The 16,194-nt window shown below is 47.5% G+C and overlaps 1 protein-coding gene across 23 annotated transcripts in view; it reads left to right on the top strand.

The window, feature by feature from the left end:
* The window catches only part of SORBS1 (sorbin and SH3 domain containing 1), a 242,855-nt gene that overhangs the window by 23,493 nt on the left and 203,168 nt on the right, over positions 1-16,194 (top strand). The window contains exon 1 of one of the 23 annotated variants that reach the window (XM_032607688.1): positions 14,353-14,566. The exons of 17 other annotated variants lie outside the window; for them this stretch is intronic. The gene's annotated coding sequence lies outside the window, so the exon portion shown is untranslated. Of the gene's footprint in view, positions 1-14,352; positions 14,567-16,194 lie in introns of those variants that run through there. 5 more of the 23 variants (XR_004346124.1, XM_032607701.1, XM_032607704.1 and 2 more) reach the window with 5 other exon arrangements.

Here is a 16,194-nt window from a genome sequence, read left to right as displayed (position 1 = left end):
TGGAACCCTTCTCCTGTCACTTCGACCCCTGGTGTAGTGCTCTGCATTTAACAGCCACTCAGGTATTTATTAAGTGAAAAAAGAAGCCCAGATTAATTAGCCTCAAGGATCCTAACATGAAAAAGGGTAGGTGAGATGTTCTTCGCTGCCCGTGGCCTTCGTGGTTTATCTAGGCAACTGGTATCCTCAAAGGTCTCTCTAAATTAGTGCCTGCCCCTCCCGTCAGTCTTTTTTTTTTTCCACACTAAGCGGTCTCTGTCCCCACTCCACCCATTACCATTGCCATGACTGGCTGATGCTGAAGAGGAAGAGCTGTGTGAATGGAGCCCCAAGTCCCAGCCCCTCTTTGGTCTTGGTTTCCCCCTTGGAAGGAGGGGGGTTAGGGTCCAACCCCTAAGGACACTGCACCTCTGACATTTAGGAAACAATACTTTCAGGAATCAGCCTGGTGCCTCAGCCAGCTCCTTCTTTTATCTTCTAATAAATCCAGCTTCCCTTGAAGTTTCCTGGTGCCACAGGGGGTGGTCCGTGCATGATAAGAGATGGCCAGGCCAGGAAGGTGACCTTTAATAAAGTTGAAAGGGCCACTGGGAGAGCGGGGATGACGGGCCGTGTGGCCGTGAGCCGCTATGCTGTGTGCTGTGCTTGGCACTGAAAGAAGATCCAGGTAATGGCTCCAGCTGCTGCTGCAGAGGAAACCGAGAGGCGGATTGTCACAGGAGAGGGTTTTGGCAGAATGGTAGCAGACGTTTCCCTGAAACTGTGCCGAGCAGCCTTTCGTGGGAAGAGGTGAGGTTTGGTTGACAACTCATCCTCCCCTCTCTTGCCTCCTTTGTTCTTTCTGCAGTAGCTTTGCACAGGAAATAGGAAGGCAGGCCAGCGTTTCTCTGGTTAGTCCATTTTGGACTGACAGAGTTTGCCTGTGTGCCTGGCCCTGCACTGCGTCTCTTACATTCCATTAAAGCAGTGGTTCTTCTGCTTTGGGGAGCATCAGAATCACTTGGGGTACTTGTTAAAAATGCATATTCCTCCCTGGTGGGACCCAAGAATCTGTATTTTCAATACTGTCCCCTAGGTTTGTACAGGTTGTCTGAATATCTTCAGCTGCTTATAACAAACTCCAACTCAGATTGGCCAGCAGTAGGGAAACTCATCATCTCTCAAACAGGAGTGGTGCCCTACTCAACTCCACGACCCGCCATTCATGTGCCCTGCACTGTGGATTATGCCCTCCTCCCGCCGGAGCTGTGCAGTGGGGGCGATTCTGAATCCAGAGGTTGGGTGGGCTTTGGGGTTAATTCAGTGGCTCCGTGATGTCAACAGAGCCCCGAGTTCTTCCCATCTCTGCCATCTTGGGTGCTGGCTTCATCTGCAGGCTGGGGATATTTCCAAACATCCCCAGAAGTGCGGCTGCAGCATTTCCAAACATTTTAGTCAGACGCAACCACATCCAGAGGAAGAAGGACATAGATCAATTCCTGGCTCTCTCTCAGGCATCTGAGGCACCTCCAGCACCTTCCACGATGCCTCCTTGGCTGGAGCTGGGTCCCATGATCACCCCAGGCCAATCACTGTTCACCAGGAGGCAGCCGCACTTCTGGAGTCATCTGGAGCAGGACTGGGTATCTGGACAAAGTGGAGGGTCTGTTAGGAAGGAAGAAGGACCAGGGACTAGGGGCTGGGGAGGCAACCACCAGGACCCAGTGCACAGGTGGTCTGCAGACCACAGGCTGAGAAACATTGCCTGACGTCATCCTGAAGGGCTGGGGCTGTTGGTGAGGTTCTCTCTGTCCTGCAGATGAGGAAATGAGACTCACTGAGCTCCAGTGACTTGGAGATAACACGCCGCCAGAAGGTTGTGGGTTGGGAGTGAGGGAACTGGGGTGTTTGAGAGGCCTTTTTAGCCCTAGGAGAGCAGTAATCATCCTTTTTTGCTTTCCTGAGGTGTCAAAGCAGCCTCCTTCATTTCTGATTTCTCCCCCGACTGCAATTATTCGCGGCTGGAGGCCTATGGGAAGAATTCCCTGGGCATGAAAAAAACTATATATTGTGCTTCCCCCACGTCCATGTGCCCAAAAGCAGTTGAAAAAATAGTTAGCTCCAGTTTTGGGGGAATACCCCTGTCAGCCCCTGTGCTAGGTGTAGTAGCTGCATGATCTTGAATCTTGGCAACAACCTCTTCAGTTAGGCTTTATTATCTATATTTTCCGGATGGGGAAACTGAGGCTCAAGAAGGTGAAGCTGACTGGTGGGTCGCACAGTTTGGTGGTGGAGCCAGAATGGTTGACATCCTGCCTCAAAGTCGGTGCTCCCCCCCTCCACACTGCGGCTTCTCAGCGGCTGCCAGCCTGTTTATGCCCCGGAAGGAAAGCTCTCAGGGAAAGGGGTTTTAGTGTCCAAACAGTTCCAGAGGAGCTGAATGTTTCCTGTGGGAATAATTCTCAGGGCACTAGGAAAAATACCCTGAGCATAATAAACACAAGAAAGAAACAGGAAGTCTGGTTTTGTTATATAGCAGCTAAAATGTGAATAGGAAAAACTCTCCAAAGAGCCCAAAGCTTTGTTAGATTTGAAAATGGAAGGCCCTGACTGAGAGGGTAGAAAAACCACCCTGGGTTCTTGAGACGGTGGGTCAGTGGTGGACAGTGTGGCAGCGAGAAGGAGAGCTGGCTGCAGAGTCTGAGTGTGAAAGCCTCACTTTCCCCCCAGTCCTACTTTTGTGCTGTGTGACCTTGGGCAAGTCACTTAGCCTTTCAGAGGAAATGGGGTCCTGGCTGGCACCTCACCAGGCAGAGGGAACAGAGAGGTAAAGGGTGGGGCGAGCCTTGCCAGCTGGGCAGGACTTGCAAAGGTGAGAGTGTCAGGGTATCAGCACAGAGTAGACCCCTTGAAGTTTTAAACTTAGTGCAGCTCTAAGGTTGTGAGCTGTTAGTCATCTCCAGCACAGGGGCACATCACAGCTGGTGGAGGGCAGGTGTCTGGCTGTGGCCTCACCTCAAGGAGAAATCAGCTTTGCCTGAAAAGCCTCCTTTTGAAGCTCTGGATGTTTGGAGTCCCTCCCTGGGTGTGTTGCCTGGCCTGTGCCTTGAGGAGTATTGTCCGCAGATGCCCTGGAGGAGAGGGCAACAGTACGAAGTGGGCAGAGATAAGTGCCCTGGGCTCAGTTCAGAAGGTACAGACCATGGCTACTGTGGGAGGACCCCGAGGGCTCTGGAAGCTGTGGGTACGCTGGGAGGAGGGAGCTGACAATGTGTTGATGATGGACCACAGGTGTGTGTGGGTTTGGGAAAATCGACAGGTGAGGCCCTTTCCAAGTGCAGCCAACAGACCTCTCTGATGGTGGTAGCACCGGAGAGACAATGACTTGACTTTTCAAACATGAACAGAGGAAATAATAGGGGTTTTTCTTTTCCCCAGGGAAGCACATCTGCAGCTTCCTAGGGTTTTGAGTCTGCAGCAAGGTATTTAAGATTAGCTTCTCCCAAAGCCATAATTCAAGAAGGCACATACACCCGAATGTTCATTGCAGTACTATTTACAATAGCCAGGACATGGAAGCAACCTAAATGCCCATTGACAGATGAATGGATAAAGAAGATGTGGTACATATATACAATGGAATATTACTCAGCCATAAAAAGGAATGAAATTGGGTCATTTGTAGAGACGTGGATGGACCTAGAGACTCATACAGAGTGAAGTCAGAAACAGAAAAACAAATATTGTATATTAATGCATATATGTGGAATCTAGAAAAATGGTACACATGAACCTGTGTACAAGGCAGAAATGGAGACACAGATGTAGAGAACAAACGTATGGACACCAAGGGGGGAAAACGATGAGGAGGTGGGGTGGGGGGGTGGGATGAACTGGGAGACTGGGATTGACATGTATACACTAATATATATAAAAATAGGTGACTAATAAAAAAATAAATAAAAGATAAAAAACAGATTAGTTTCTCCCTCTTATCCTTCCTGCCCCCTCCCATTTATTGAACACCTTGTAAACATTTGTTGAGCAACTTCTGCTTGGCAAGCTGAGCTTGGGGCCCAGGTTTCAAAGACCAAAATCATTGCCCTTGAGGAGTCTCCTAGGTAAACAGGATAATTACAGAGCTGGGTGATAAGTGCTAACAGGCATGTACAGGGTCCTCTGGGAGAGTTAGGAGGAAAGGACAGTTATTTCTCAGAGGAGGTGACACCTGAACTGGGGCTGGAAGGCTTGGGTGGGGAATGTACCAGGTGGCCCAGCCTTTTGGAAGGCATTGTAGGCAGAGGTAGGTAATAGCTTTCATCTGACCATAACCAAGCTCATGAGCGCCTGCTATATGAGTGGTGATGCAGAAATGAATGGGACTCGGTCCCTGCCCTGCAGATGCTCACAGGCAGAGGTGACTAGGAAATAACTGTGCAGGTGACATTGTGACTGGGACATGGACAGAGTCCTGTGGAAACATATGGGCCCCCTTAACTCAGTTATACTTGCTTATCAATCTTCCTGCTGGGGGACCCTTTGCAGGTTCTTTGATTGCTTCTCACCAGTGAAGAGCTCTGTTTAAGAAGCTAGCTTGCTGTCTGCTGCCCTAGGGCTTGGCCCTGCCCTTCAGCAACTGTAGCTAGATATTTATACTTATGGATTTCTTCCTGGTGGAGCCAGCCCTGGATTTAGGAAGTTGGACTTGGGCAAGGAAGGTACTATCCCCTCTCTGGGCTTTACTTTTTTCACTTATTTATAAAAGTGGCTGTTGGACCAGGTCAGTTTTCTCAAGCAGTGGCCTAGGGACCACCTGCCTTAGAACGTCACAGGGTGCTCCTTGAAATACAGGGTCCTGGGGAGGGGTGGGGGGTAGCTCCTCTCCCCATTCGTATACTGTCAGACTCTTGGGTGTGGGTCCTGGGATTCTGCTTCTAACAGGCACTGCAGCTGATGCTTAGACATCTTAGAGTTTGGGGAGCTGGGCTACATGATTTCAACCTCTAATCCTTTCAGCCCTAATCTCCTCAGCCATATATATGACCACAGGAACTGGAAAAATAAGATGTTAGCTCACTTGATGTTTTATCCTAGGTCTGATGCCTTCAGCAAACTGGTCCATAGTTTAGGTGTCCTAATTCCTTTTTTTTTTTTTGCGGTACGCGGGCCTCTCACTGTTGTGGCCTCTCCCGTTGCAGAGCACAGGCTCTGGACGCGCAGGCTCAGCGGCCATGGCTCACGGGCCTAGCCGCTCTGTGGCATGTGGGATCCTCGCAGACCGGGGTGCGAACCCGTGTCCCCTGCGTCGGCAGGCGGACTCTCAAGCACTGCGCCACCAGGGAAGCCCTAGGTGTCCTAATTCTTGACGGTGTGTGCTTGTGAACTGTTCAGCAGGCTGGCTTTGGTATTCCTTGAAGAAGAAAAGCCTTGTTAACATGCACCTGAATGTGACCGTCAGAATCTGTTTATGAGCTGACTCATTGCAATAAACACCCATCTCAGCTTTTCAACTCTGGCTTTGGAGTGTTTGCCCGCTTCCCTTTTCTGAGTCATTCTGCCTCGGCTCCTGCATTCTGACGAGGTCATCTGCATTGTCCAACATGGAGTCACAGGTTTCATCTTCTCTTTGACAAACGGCATCTCCGCTTTGCTTCCCCTCCGATCGTGATCATCTTTGTGAAGTTATTAAGGGAGGCTCACAATTTTTTAATAGCTGCTACGTGTGTTCCCCTTGTTTTTGGTATTGTGTCTGAAAACACAGTTTTTAGTGTTCAAAGCAAGTAAATTAGGGCTTTATATGGCTGGCTGGGAGTCTTCCCCAGTTTCTTATCCTTTTCCCTCCGAAATTTCCTAATAGCCCCTAAGAGTCCACAGTGCTGGTGACTTTTGAGAAGCTGTTGCCTGAAAACCGCTCTCAGCCTGACCCCTTCATATCACTCAGGTGTGAAAGAAATGGTCTTAGGTGAGGGCGTTGTATTTTGTCCCTTCATAAAGATAAAACCTTGGCACCTAGGATTTTAGATCTTAAAAATTAAGATCTTAGCTCACTTCTCATTCTGTAATCTGTGCTGTGGTTTTCCTTGTGAAGGTTGACCTGTAAACACAGAATTTTACACTAGTGAATTCTGGTGAAGCCCTCCACATTACCCAGGTGGAGGAAATCCAGAGCTGTCCTGAAACTGCGAAAAGTGGTAAATATAGGTGTTGCTGCCCCAGAGGACAGGGCCGGCGTGAGTCTTCCCTGTATTCCCCGAGGTTCTTGTGCAATTCTCTGCCCACAGTGGGTGCCCAATAGGTGGCTGTTTGAAGAATGAATTTTAAAAATACGATAGACCAGTAATTAAACTCGTGAAGGCATGGAATTAAAAGGGGAGGGGGAATCAGTGTGATTTTGAATTTGCCCTTGGATATTCATTAAGTTTAATTTTCATGGAAATACCAGTTAGATGCAGGATTAGTTGCAGTGCAGACTGGCAGAGAGGAGAAGAGGCAGACGTCATCGGCATTTTACATACTTTGGTACCTCTGTTAGTTGTTTGTTATTTGCCAGTCATTTTGTTAGATAATTCCCAGGGACTGACTGATGAGCCCCCTTCATTTTGTGTCCAGGGAAACTGAGGCACGGGAGTGAGGTAATTTCTCTAAATTTATGTGGTGAAGCTGTTGGCAGGCTAGTTGACCCATACTGAAGAAGGATTTAGAGAGTACCTCCTCTCTACTGGAGTGCACGAGAATCAAAGTTTAGCTTTGCAAAAATTGTTAGAGGTGAAGGAGGTTCCCTTGGAACGTGGAATTGCTTTGTGACATTTCTGTCCCTTGGCTTGTTGGCTTTTGCTGGTGTCTCTCCGAGGAAGGGGAGCTCACTATTCACTGAGGCAGTTCATTTTATTTTTGAATGCTTCTAATTATTAGAATTCTTTAATATGAGTTGTCATCAACTTGTCTTATAATTTTCTCCTTTGGGCACCATGTCTCAGTAACAAGATAGACAAGGTTCTTGCCTCCTAGAGTCTGGTATTCGTATAGTAGAAGGAGCATTGAACTAGATGTCAGCAGTACAAGGCAAAGACATTTATTAAAAAAAAAAGAAAGAAAGAAATGAAAGTTTTGTATCACTTGCAACCTGTATGAACTTGGCTAAGACACTTGAGTGTCTGTTCTCACTTCATTTTGCAGAGGACATTATCCCATTGGACCTTCCAAAGCAGTGAACGTTCACTGGGGTGATGTGCCTTGTAAAATGTTAATTGTTATCTATTACAAGGAGTAGTAGAAGCTCTTGCTTCCAGAGCAGTAGTTCTCAAAGCGTGGTCCTTGGGCCAGCTGCATCGGCATCACCTGGGAACTTGCTAGAAATACAAACTCCTCAGCACCACCCCAGAACTGCTGACTCAGAAACTCGGGGGTGGGGTGGGGCTTGAAAATTGTTTTAAAAGGGTTCCAGGTGAGTCCAATGCCTGCCCTTGCTGGAGAGCTACTGTAGACCAGGGCAGTAGTTCTCAGCCCTCACTACATATTGGATTCACCTGAGAGAACCTGTACGTGCTGCGTCCTGACAAGGTACGTCAGAATCTGAAGGCGGGGCTTCTGCAGAAGCTGCTTGTGTGATTCACGTCTGCAGCCAGAGCTGGAGAGGCCAGGAGTTGGGGGGCTGAGGAGCACAGACGGTTGAGCTGCCCAGTTTGGTCTGAGTCTTGGCTGTGCCCCTTATCAGCTTTGTGGCTTTTGGCAAGAGGACTCTGGCCTCAGTTTGCTTGTCTGCGTAAAAATGCCCATCCGTCAGGGTTGTCATAAGAGTCACGTGGGATGATGTGTTTAAGCATCCGAGGATGTGTCCCGGCTGTGGTGAGTAAGGATGGAACTTATTGGCGGTGGCCCTGGGTATTTGAAGGTGACGGTTCTCATTTCTCCACACTAAGGCTCTTTGCCTCTTCCTTCTAGGGTGTAATTTCTAGCCCCCTCTTTTGGGAAACCCCATTTTGTCCATGACTCTCTTTAAAAGGCAGTGTCCCATTTGACAATACCCATCACAACTACAAATGCAGCCACTTTTTGTCCTTGTAATTCCAGTTTTTGGAATTTGTTCTACAGGTATGTCTGCATATGTGAGAAATGATGTGTTTGTTTCTTACTACATGATTTGCAGAAGCAAAAGACTGGGGTAACCTAAATGTTCATCAATCTAGGGTCTCCAAGCTTTTGAACCCTGTGGCTATGGAAGAGAATGAGGCTGCTTCTCAGGTACTGGCGTAGAACTCTATAGGATATGTTTTTTAAGTGAAAGAGGAGAATATATGTTTATTTGCTTGTATATACATGCAGTGCATTTGAAAGAGTACAAAAGAAATGGGTAATGTTGGTTGCCTCTGAGGAGGAGACTGGGTGGAATAAAGCTTTTTCACTATAAACTGTTGGGTGCTTTTTACTTATTTTTAAAGTAAATTTAATTTTTGGCTGTGTTGGGTCTTCGTTGCTGTGCACGGGCTTTTCTCTGGTTGCGGCGAGTGGGGGCTACTCTTGTGTTGCGCGGGCTTCTCACTGTGGTGGCTTCTCTTGTTGGGAGCACAGGCTCTAGGTTCACGGGCTTCAGTAGCTGTGGCTCATGGGCTTCAGAGCGCAGGCTCAGTAGCTGTGGCGCACGGGCTTATTTGCTCTGCGGCATGGGGCATTTTCCCGGACCAGGACTCATACCCATGTCCCCTGCATTGGCAGGCGGCTTCCTAATCACTGAGCCACCAGGGAAGCCCCGGGGTGCTTTTTAAATGCTGTGGTTTTAACCCATTAAAAAATTAGAAGTGTGGTGTCCTAGCTGAATCCTGCGCTCGTGGCCTGACCATTGTGGGACAGAGTGGGAGTATTACCGTTTTCTTCCATGAACTGGACCCTGTCCTACTTTTAATGCCATTTAAGATTGCCTTACTCTTGGCGCTGTGAGCTCCGATGAACCCTGCGGTCAGAGACTGCACCTAGCTCTGTTTCACGTAGATGGTTGCCAGGGCAGGTCTCATGGACTTGAGGAAGTTTCGAACTGCCCCCGCCCAGCCTGTCCTTGCACAACAGGCTTTGTTTTTGGCCCAGAATGCTGGGCTGTCGGGACCGTTTGAATCTTGATTCTGCCGGCTATAACGTTAGCTCCTCTTTGCCGTTTTGTGCCGTCTGGGGAGTTGGTGAGCCTGCCTCCTGAGTCTGTCTTTTGTCAAGTCATTGTTGAGAAGACATTGGACAGGGTGTGGCGAAGAATCGAACACTGTGTTGGGCTGTCGGTAACCTTTCTCTAGCTCGTCATCAAGCCACTGGAGACACTAGTGCTGACCCCTGGGCTAATAGGAAGATAGACCAGGAGCTCAGTCAGGTGTAGTAAGTGCCGTGAGAGGGCTGTGTACAAAGTACAGTGATGGCCCAAAGAGGGAGTGATGTACATTCTGTAGAGGTAGTTGTTTAGCTGGCTAGATGGGCATAGCCTTGCACAAGCTGCTTGGCTATTTCACTAACTTATCTAGAAGTGAATCACAAGAGTTTTTAAAGATGCTTTGCTGAAGTCAAGATACGTGATAGCTCTCGCATTTCACCTGGTCTACGAACTTGGTAATCACAACAAGGAACAACTGGTTGCTTTTTGGCACAGCTTGGTCGTCGTGGACTCACATTGCCTCTTCCCCATGTTCATTCCTTTCTAAATGTCCCCAAACCATTTGTTCTCTACTTTTGCCAGGAATCATTGTTTGTAGTTATGAGGGCTTTTAAAATTTATATATAAATTTTAAATTTTTGGCTGCGTTGGGTCTTCATTGCTGTGCGCGGGCTTTCTCTAGTTGTGGGTGTGCAGGCTTCTCATTGAAGTGGCTTCTCTTGTTGCAGACCACAGGCTCCAGGTGCACAGGCTTCAGAAGTTGTGGCATGTGGGCTCAGTAGTTGCGGCTTGCGGGTTCTAGAGCACAGGCTCAGTCGTTGTGGTGCACGGGCTTAGTTGCTCCGTGGCATGTGGGATCCTCCCAGACCAGGGCTCGAACCCGTGTCCCCTGCATCGGCAGGCAGATTCTTAACCACGGCGCCACTGGGGAAGCCCTATCAGGGCTTTTTATTTGTAGATGTCAGGATCACCAACTTTCCTACTTTAAAATCGGGACAGGGCTTCCCTGGTGGCGCAGTGGTTGAGAGTCCGCCTGCCGATGCAGGGGACGCGGGTTCGTGCCCTGGTCCGGGAAGATCCCACATGCCACGGAGCGGCTGGGCCCGTGAGCCATGGCCGCTGAGCCTGCGCGTCTGGAGCCTGTGCTCCGCAACGGGAGAGGCCACAACAGTGAGAGGCCCGCGTACAGCCAAAAAAAAAAAAATCGGGACATTTGCCCCTGTCTCATGCCATCGGGCCCCTTTCTCCTTTTGTGATTTTGAAGTTGATCAATTGCAGTCCTAAGAAACTTTTATAGTCAGTTAAATACGCATGAAAGAAATTATACGTTCTCTAAAGAAAATTTGGAGCCGCATCAAAAAGTGGACGGAATGCTAAAACAAATCAGTCATGGCACGACACTCCAGCTCAGCCCCTGTTAACATGTTGGTGTTGTTACTGCCAACTATGTGAAAAATAATCAAAGCTTACAATCGGACTGCTTGGAACGGCTATGGTTTACAGGGGGAGCCTGACGCCTAAGCTAATGAGTAAAATTTTTAGAGGAGCGTGGTTCAAGTGTGTTCAGCGGGTAGTGGAAGCATCAGGAAGAAAAGGGGTCAGCTTCATCTGGACAAGGAGGTGGCTAGGAAAGGCTCCACAGGACAGATGACCCTTGATAAGTAAGCAGAAGTAGTAGCTGGAGGAAAAGAAAATGGAATTGTATATAAGCCACAGTCATAATCATGTGCTAAATATACATGAAAAAAACTGCAAGGAAATGTCCCCAAATAAAACCACAGTAGGAATGTTGGTGAGTGTGGTTTTATTTTCTCTGTTTCCCAAATGGGAGTACATTGCCTCTTGTTAGTATTTTTCTTAACACCACACACATGTGCCGGGTCTTCAGCGACTCAGGGTTAGCAGAACTTGGCTGCAGGCCTGCTGCAGAATCAGGAGCTCGGAGCCAGGCTGGCAGTGTTCATGCAGCCCTGTCATTTCCATTGGTGGTACCTGAGGTTGAAGTAGAGAAGCTACTAATACAAGGTCAGACCTTGCTTTTCTGTGCTGAGGTCTTACGTAGCAAGTTACTTTCAGAATGTTCCAGCGCCAAAGCTTGAGATAATGGTTGGGGAGGTAAGTGACGTCACTGGGGGCACAGAGAATGTTTACATGCAGGCTTCTCCCTTCCCGCTTCCCTCACTTAAAAATCATGAAAAGCAAATAGGTATTTACTGCTGTCGTTCCCTGTGATATTTCTGGCACGTAGATTTTCCCACCCCCAGCATTGATTTCCACTGACCAGATCCATACACAGAAGGGAGGGGCACCTGCAACTGGGGAGGGCCCTGCCACAAGTCCTCTAGACATTGAGTCCTGTCTGATTCAACTCTACCACCAGGAAGAGGAGAAGGGTTGTTGGACTTTCCTGGGTCCAGATTTTGGCTTTGCCTCTTACTTGTCGTGAAACTGTAGGCAAGGTCTTTGAGCTCAGCTTTTCATCATTAAATTGGGATGATAAAATTGACCTCAACATTTGTAAGGATTGAACCAGGTACTTAAGCACTGGTCTAATACCCGACCTATGAACAGGTGTTGATACATCGTGGCTACTCTTATTAGTTGATTGTCAGCCCCTCAGGTGTGTCCTATATGTGGTCGTGCAGAAAAAACTGGCCCTGCTCTCATTATCAGTGCTTTGCACCCATGAACCTGTGTATTGACGTGAAGTTGGTAGGGAGTGGGGTGCTAGTAGTTGTGGTTGAACAACATAAAATAGTATTCGGCAGAATTTCACTTCAGAGGTCACTTTTTTACAAAAGACTTTTTACAAGATCCCCCAGGGGCGGACTTCATGAAATGTCACGTGCTCTGTATACATCAATAAAAGCTGTGTTAGGGCTTCCCTGGTGGCGCAGTGGTTGAGAGTCCGCCTGCCGATGCAGGGGACACGGGTTCGTGCCCCGGTCTGGGAAGATCCCACATGCCGCAGAGCGGCTGGGCCCGTGAGCCATGGCCGCTTGGCCTGAGCGTCCGGAGCCTGTGCTCCGCAACGGGAGAGGCCACAGCAGTGAGAGGCCCGTGTACAGCAAAAAAAAAAAAAAAAAAGCTGTGTTAAAATGGAAAACATGCATATGTTAAGTAAGGGCTCAAGAAATATGTGTTGATTGACTAGACAAACAAAAAAAGGGAATAATTAGGAGCTGGGAAGAAGAAAAGGGAGAAAAGGAGGCCCCTGTGGGTTGGATCTTGGGACCGTGGAAAAGCTTCCTCCCCCCTTCCTGTCTCTCTCTGACCTATGACCACACTGGGACCTGGCTCTGAGCTTTGAGGGCCTGGAAACTTGTCTTAAAGTTAGTGATGTGACTTCATACTTTTCTTTCTGGACAGCCCCAGTTTTCCCTTTTCTACCACTCTGAGGACCTGCTGAATTCCAGATTCAGTGTGATTGGTGACCAGAAACAAGATAAAACTAGGAAAGTAAGGTTTGCCCTCTGTTAGGAAGACCTGAAGGGTGGGAAGACTGGCTCAGAAACTTCCAGAGAAAGGATGATGAACGAGTTAACTAGTCTCCATTTGTCTGCCTCTTAAGATGAAGAAGTCATCTGTAAATTAGGGCTGACCTGTTCAGTTGTGTGGACCAAGCTCTCTCTGTGTGCCATCCACCTCTGCCTGCTGTGAAATATTAGCTGTATCTGAAGGTATGGTGTGATCTTCAGTCCTCTGCCTCCATTCTTACCCTGTCATGGCTGTTTGGGGACTGGGAAGACAAGGGGTCAAGCAAAAGGGGGAATCTTAGCTCTGCGGTCTGGCACACAGTAGGTGTTTAATAAACATTCTTCCATCTCATCTGGTGCAGGACCCATCTGCGGTAAGTACATCAGATTCAGGGCCTGGATAGAACTGGAACTATCCTTTGTGTGTTTGTATCTTTTTAACAGTAGGGTAGGTGGCATTTGGAATATTCAGGTTAGTATAATATATAAAAACACTCAATATCTTTTTGTAGAAATGTCCATTTTAACACATTTTACAAAGAGTGAAAATCTGTTGGTCTCCGTTTAGCTGCCTACTACCCTTTCCCTAATTTGTAGAATCATAGCTTTAGATCTAATAGATTAGATCTGTCCTCAGTCTTACTGCAGTCTCTTAAGCCTCCCAGCATTTATTGCAAAATGCTGGTGGTGTTTTCATGCCCTGGCACTGCACGAGCATAATGTTTCATTTATTTTTAAATAACTTAACATGTTTGTTTTATAAATCAAGGTATATTTTATCATTTAATTGGAAAGGGTTTTCCTAAGTATATTTAGGCATTTAAAGGCTTATTTTAGAAGCTAAAAATGTCTTTAAACTCCGTGTCTGGTAACTTACTTGGTGGTGGGGTCCGCTCAGCATTTGTCAGTTTGCTTTGCTTATTTTGCAGGAGATTGGGTGCTGACGTCATACAGTTGATTGGTTAGGTTTGTTATGCCTTTGATGTCTGCTGTTTGGTCGGCGGATGGGGGTGGGGTGGTGGAATCGCACATCCCTCTTGAACAGCCTTGGTAAGTAGGGCTGGGGGAGAAGACCAAGGCTATCAAGGCAGTGTCAGGTGGTGGCAAATTGACACTAAGCTTCCTCTTTAACAGCATTCTCCTCTTTATTTTTCCTTCTCTTTTCTTCTTGCTGTATATCCCTTGTTTCTCCCTACTTTCCTGCCCCTGAAATATTTTGTGTACATTGTTAGACGTTAGTGCATCTAGGCTTGTGGTAAAGAAGAGGGCTGTGCCTTCCTTCACTCCCCCTTCTGTTCCTCATATTTCAGACTTTATTTTGATGAACATTTTAGAAAATGTCCTTGGCCATGTCCCCATGCCTTGCCGCCTGTGTAAAGGTCAGTATGGGTATTGCAAAGAGGGTGATGGCTCAGAGGTCAGCAGCCTTTCCCAAAATGGATGTCAACTGTTTGTGACTCCTCTTTTGGTGCTGGGGGGTGGGGGAGGCGGTGACTGTGCTAACCCTTGGCAAGGACTGGCAGGAGGTGGTGACTTTAATCAGGGCCAGTGGCAGCACAGACTCACGTGCTGCTGAAGCCTGGCCAGCACCAGGCTCCTTGGTTTCCGCTGTGCCCACTGCTGACTCCGCCTTTCAGCTATTGTGTTTTGTCTTCTGAAGTGTCATTCATATTGGCCATTTAGTCTGTGCTGTTCCACAGCCTTTTCATCATTGGAATTACACAACTTGAACATTTTTGACCTTGTAAGGCTTTGTAGAAGAGACTGTAAATTCCAGATCACTCTGTACAGCAGGGGCTGACGCTTGGGTGAGATTGTTGCTTGGATGGATGGCCTTGGTCTCTGAAGGCTGTTGTGCAGTTGGTCTTGAGTGTACGTTGAACACATCCCAGAGGGAGCTGGTGCTGCATAGAAGACTGCTGGTGGCATGAGCCCAAGGAAAGCTTGGGGATATAGACACCTGCTTCTTTCACAGCATACGGTATTTTTTCGATTTCCTGATGTAGGAAGGGAGGTTTGGGTTAATTAAGTGTATGGTAAACAGTCTCCTTTAGCTTGTTGCTTATCCTTGGTTTATTCCAAGCCAGTTTCGGGGGTCTGTTCAGTAAATGCTTAAATTGGCTTTAACCATGATCATTTTGACATCTATGATAAATACTAAATAAACAAGGTCATGCGTACCTTATTAGACAATTTTGGGTTTTCACCAACATATTCTTCAGATGATTTAGTCAAAAACTAGAATTATTTAACATTTTGACTTATGTATGCTTTATTTAACAAGTGCATGAAAATGCTTAAGCATTTGCATAAAAAGTTAAATGATTATTTTGTAATCTGTATTTCTTAAAGTTTTATACATTACTTTCTCATTGTTCCTGAATTTGTTGTCCTATACATATAATATATAGAAATGTGGATAATGAAAGGAAGAAAAAAAGAAAAGTCAGTGGCCTAACATTCCTTCCCTCCCCACCTGAAAGCGCAGCGTCTCTGGTTAACCTTCACTTTGGGTGAGGGAGAGCTGAGCTGCACCGTGGCAGGGTCCTGACAAGGGCCAGGCAGGTGTGATTTCTTGATAGGTTTTGACTGGAAGACATTCTTACGTGCTCAGCAGGTCTCCTCTCATAATGGCCATCCAGGCCACTCTTACATTACTGGGGAGGCAGCCTCCCTGGGGCCCGGGGAGGTGAAGTGACTTACCCTGGGTCACATAGTGGTGGAAGAATCCGGAATTGTTGTCTTTCTGCAGTGTGTTTTACACCATGTTGCGTTGGCTCACCGAAGCCTGTACACCCTTCAGTCTGGAGAAACCTATACCCCGTGTGGGGAGAGGTAGCTGAATATGGCTCACAGCGCACATTTTGCAACCTAATTTGGGTTCCATTTCTAGCTCTGCTACTTATTAACTATGTGATCGTGAGTGTGTTCCTGACCTCCCTCAGTCTGTTTCCTCACCTGCAGAGTGGGAACCATGCCTACCTTGTTAGGTTTTGAGGATCACCCCGGCTGTTCCAGGATGTAGCCACTGAATACACTGCAGGTTGCAGCAGCGTTTTCCATGCCTTCAGAGTTCAAGCTGGGATGAGGCTGCAGTCATCCCTCTTTAACTGGTACTGAGGTAGGGAGAGCTGCAACAAATTCCATACCTGCCTGGATCTTCACTTCATTCAGCATTTGCCCTGTGAACAAACCAAGGCCCTGGGGGATATGTACCCAATGGAGGAGGATGCCTGTGGGTTTAATAACTTGTGGGTTTTATCATCAGCCTTTATTGACCAAGTGATAATGGCAGAGGCAGATTGATTTTTTTTTCTTTTAATTGGGGCAGAAAGAGTTGTATGCTTCTCCAGGTAACCATGAGTCAAGACCTTGTGACTTGTCTGTTCACGTGCACAGCCAGCTGCACACAACCTCCTCTTCCCTTTACCCATCCCTGCTCAGCTGCCCTAGTATGATTCATTCTTCAAATATGTGAGGGCCCACTGTGTTCCAGGCACAGGGCCAAGTACCAGGGAAAGATACTGGGGAGCAGAAACAAACCTGGGCCTTGACTCCATGGAGTTTATGGGGTTGTGGGGAAGACAGACTCTAAGGGTAAAATTCTAA

This window comes from Phocoena sinus, chromosome 16, assembly GCF_008692025.1.
Source record: "Phocoena sinus isolate mPhoSin1 chromosome 16, mPhoSin1.pri, whole genome shotgun sequence".
In the NCBI taxonomy this organism is placed as follows: Eukaryota; Metazoa; Chordata; class Mammalia; order Artiodactyla; family Phocoenidae; genus Phocoena; species Phocoena sinus.
This window is presented reverse-complemented; position numbering and strand designations above follow the sequence as displayed.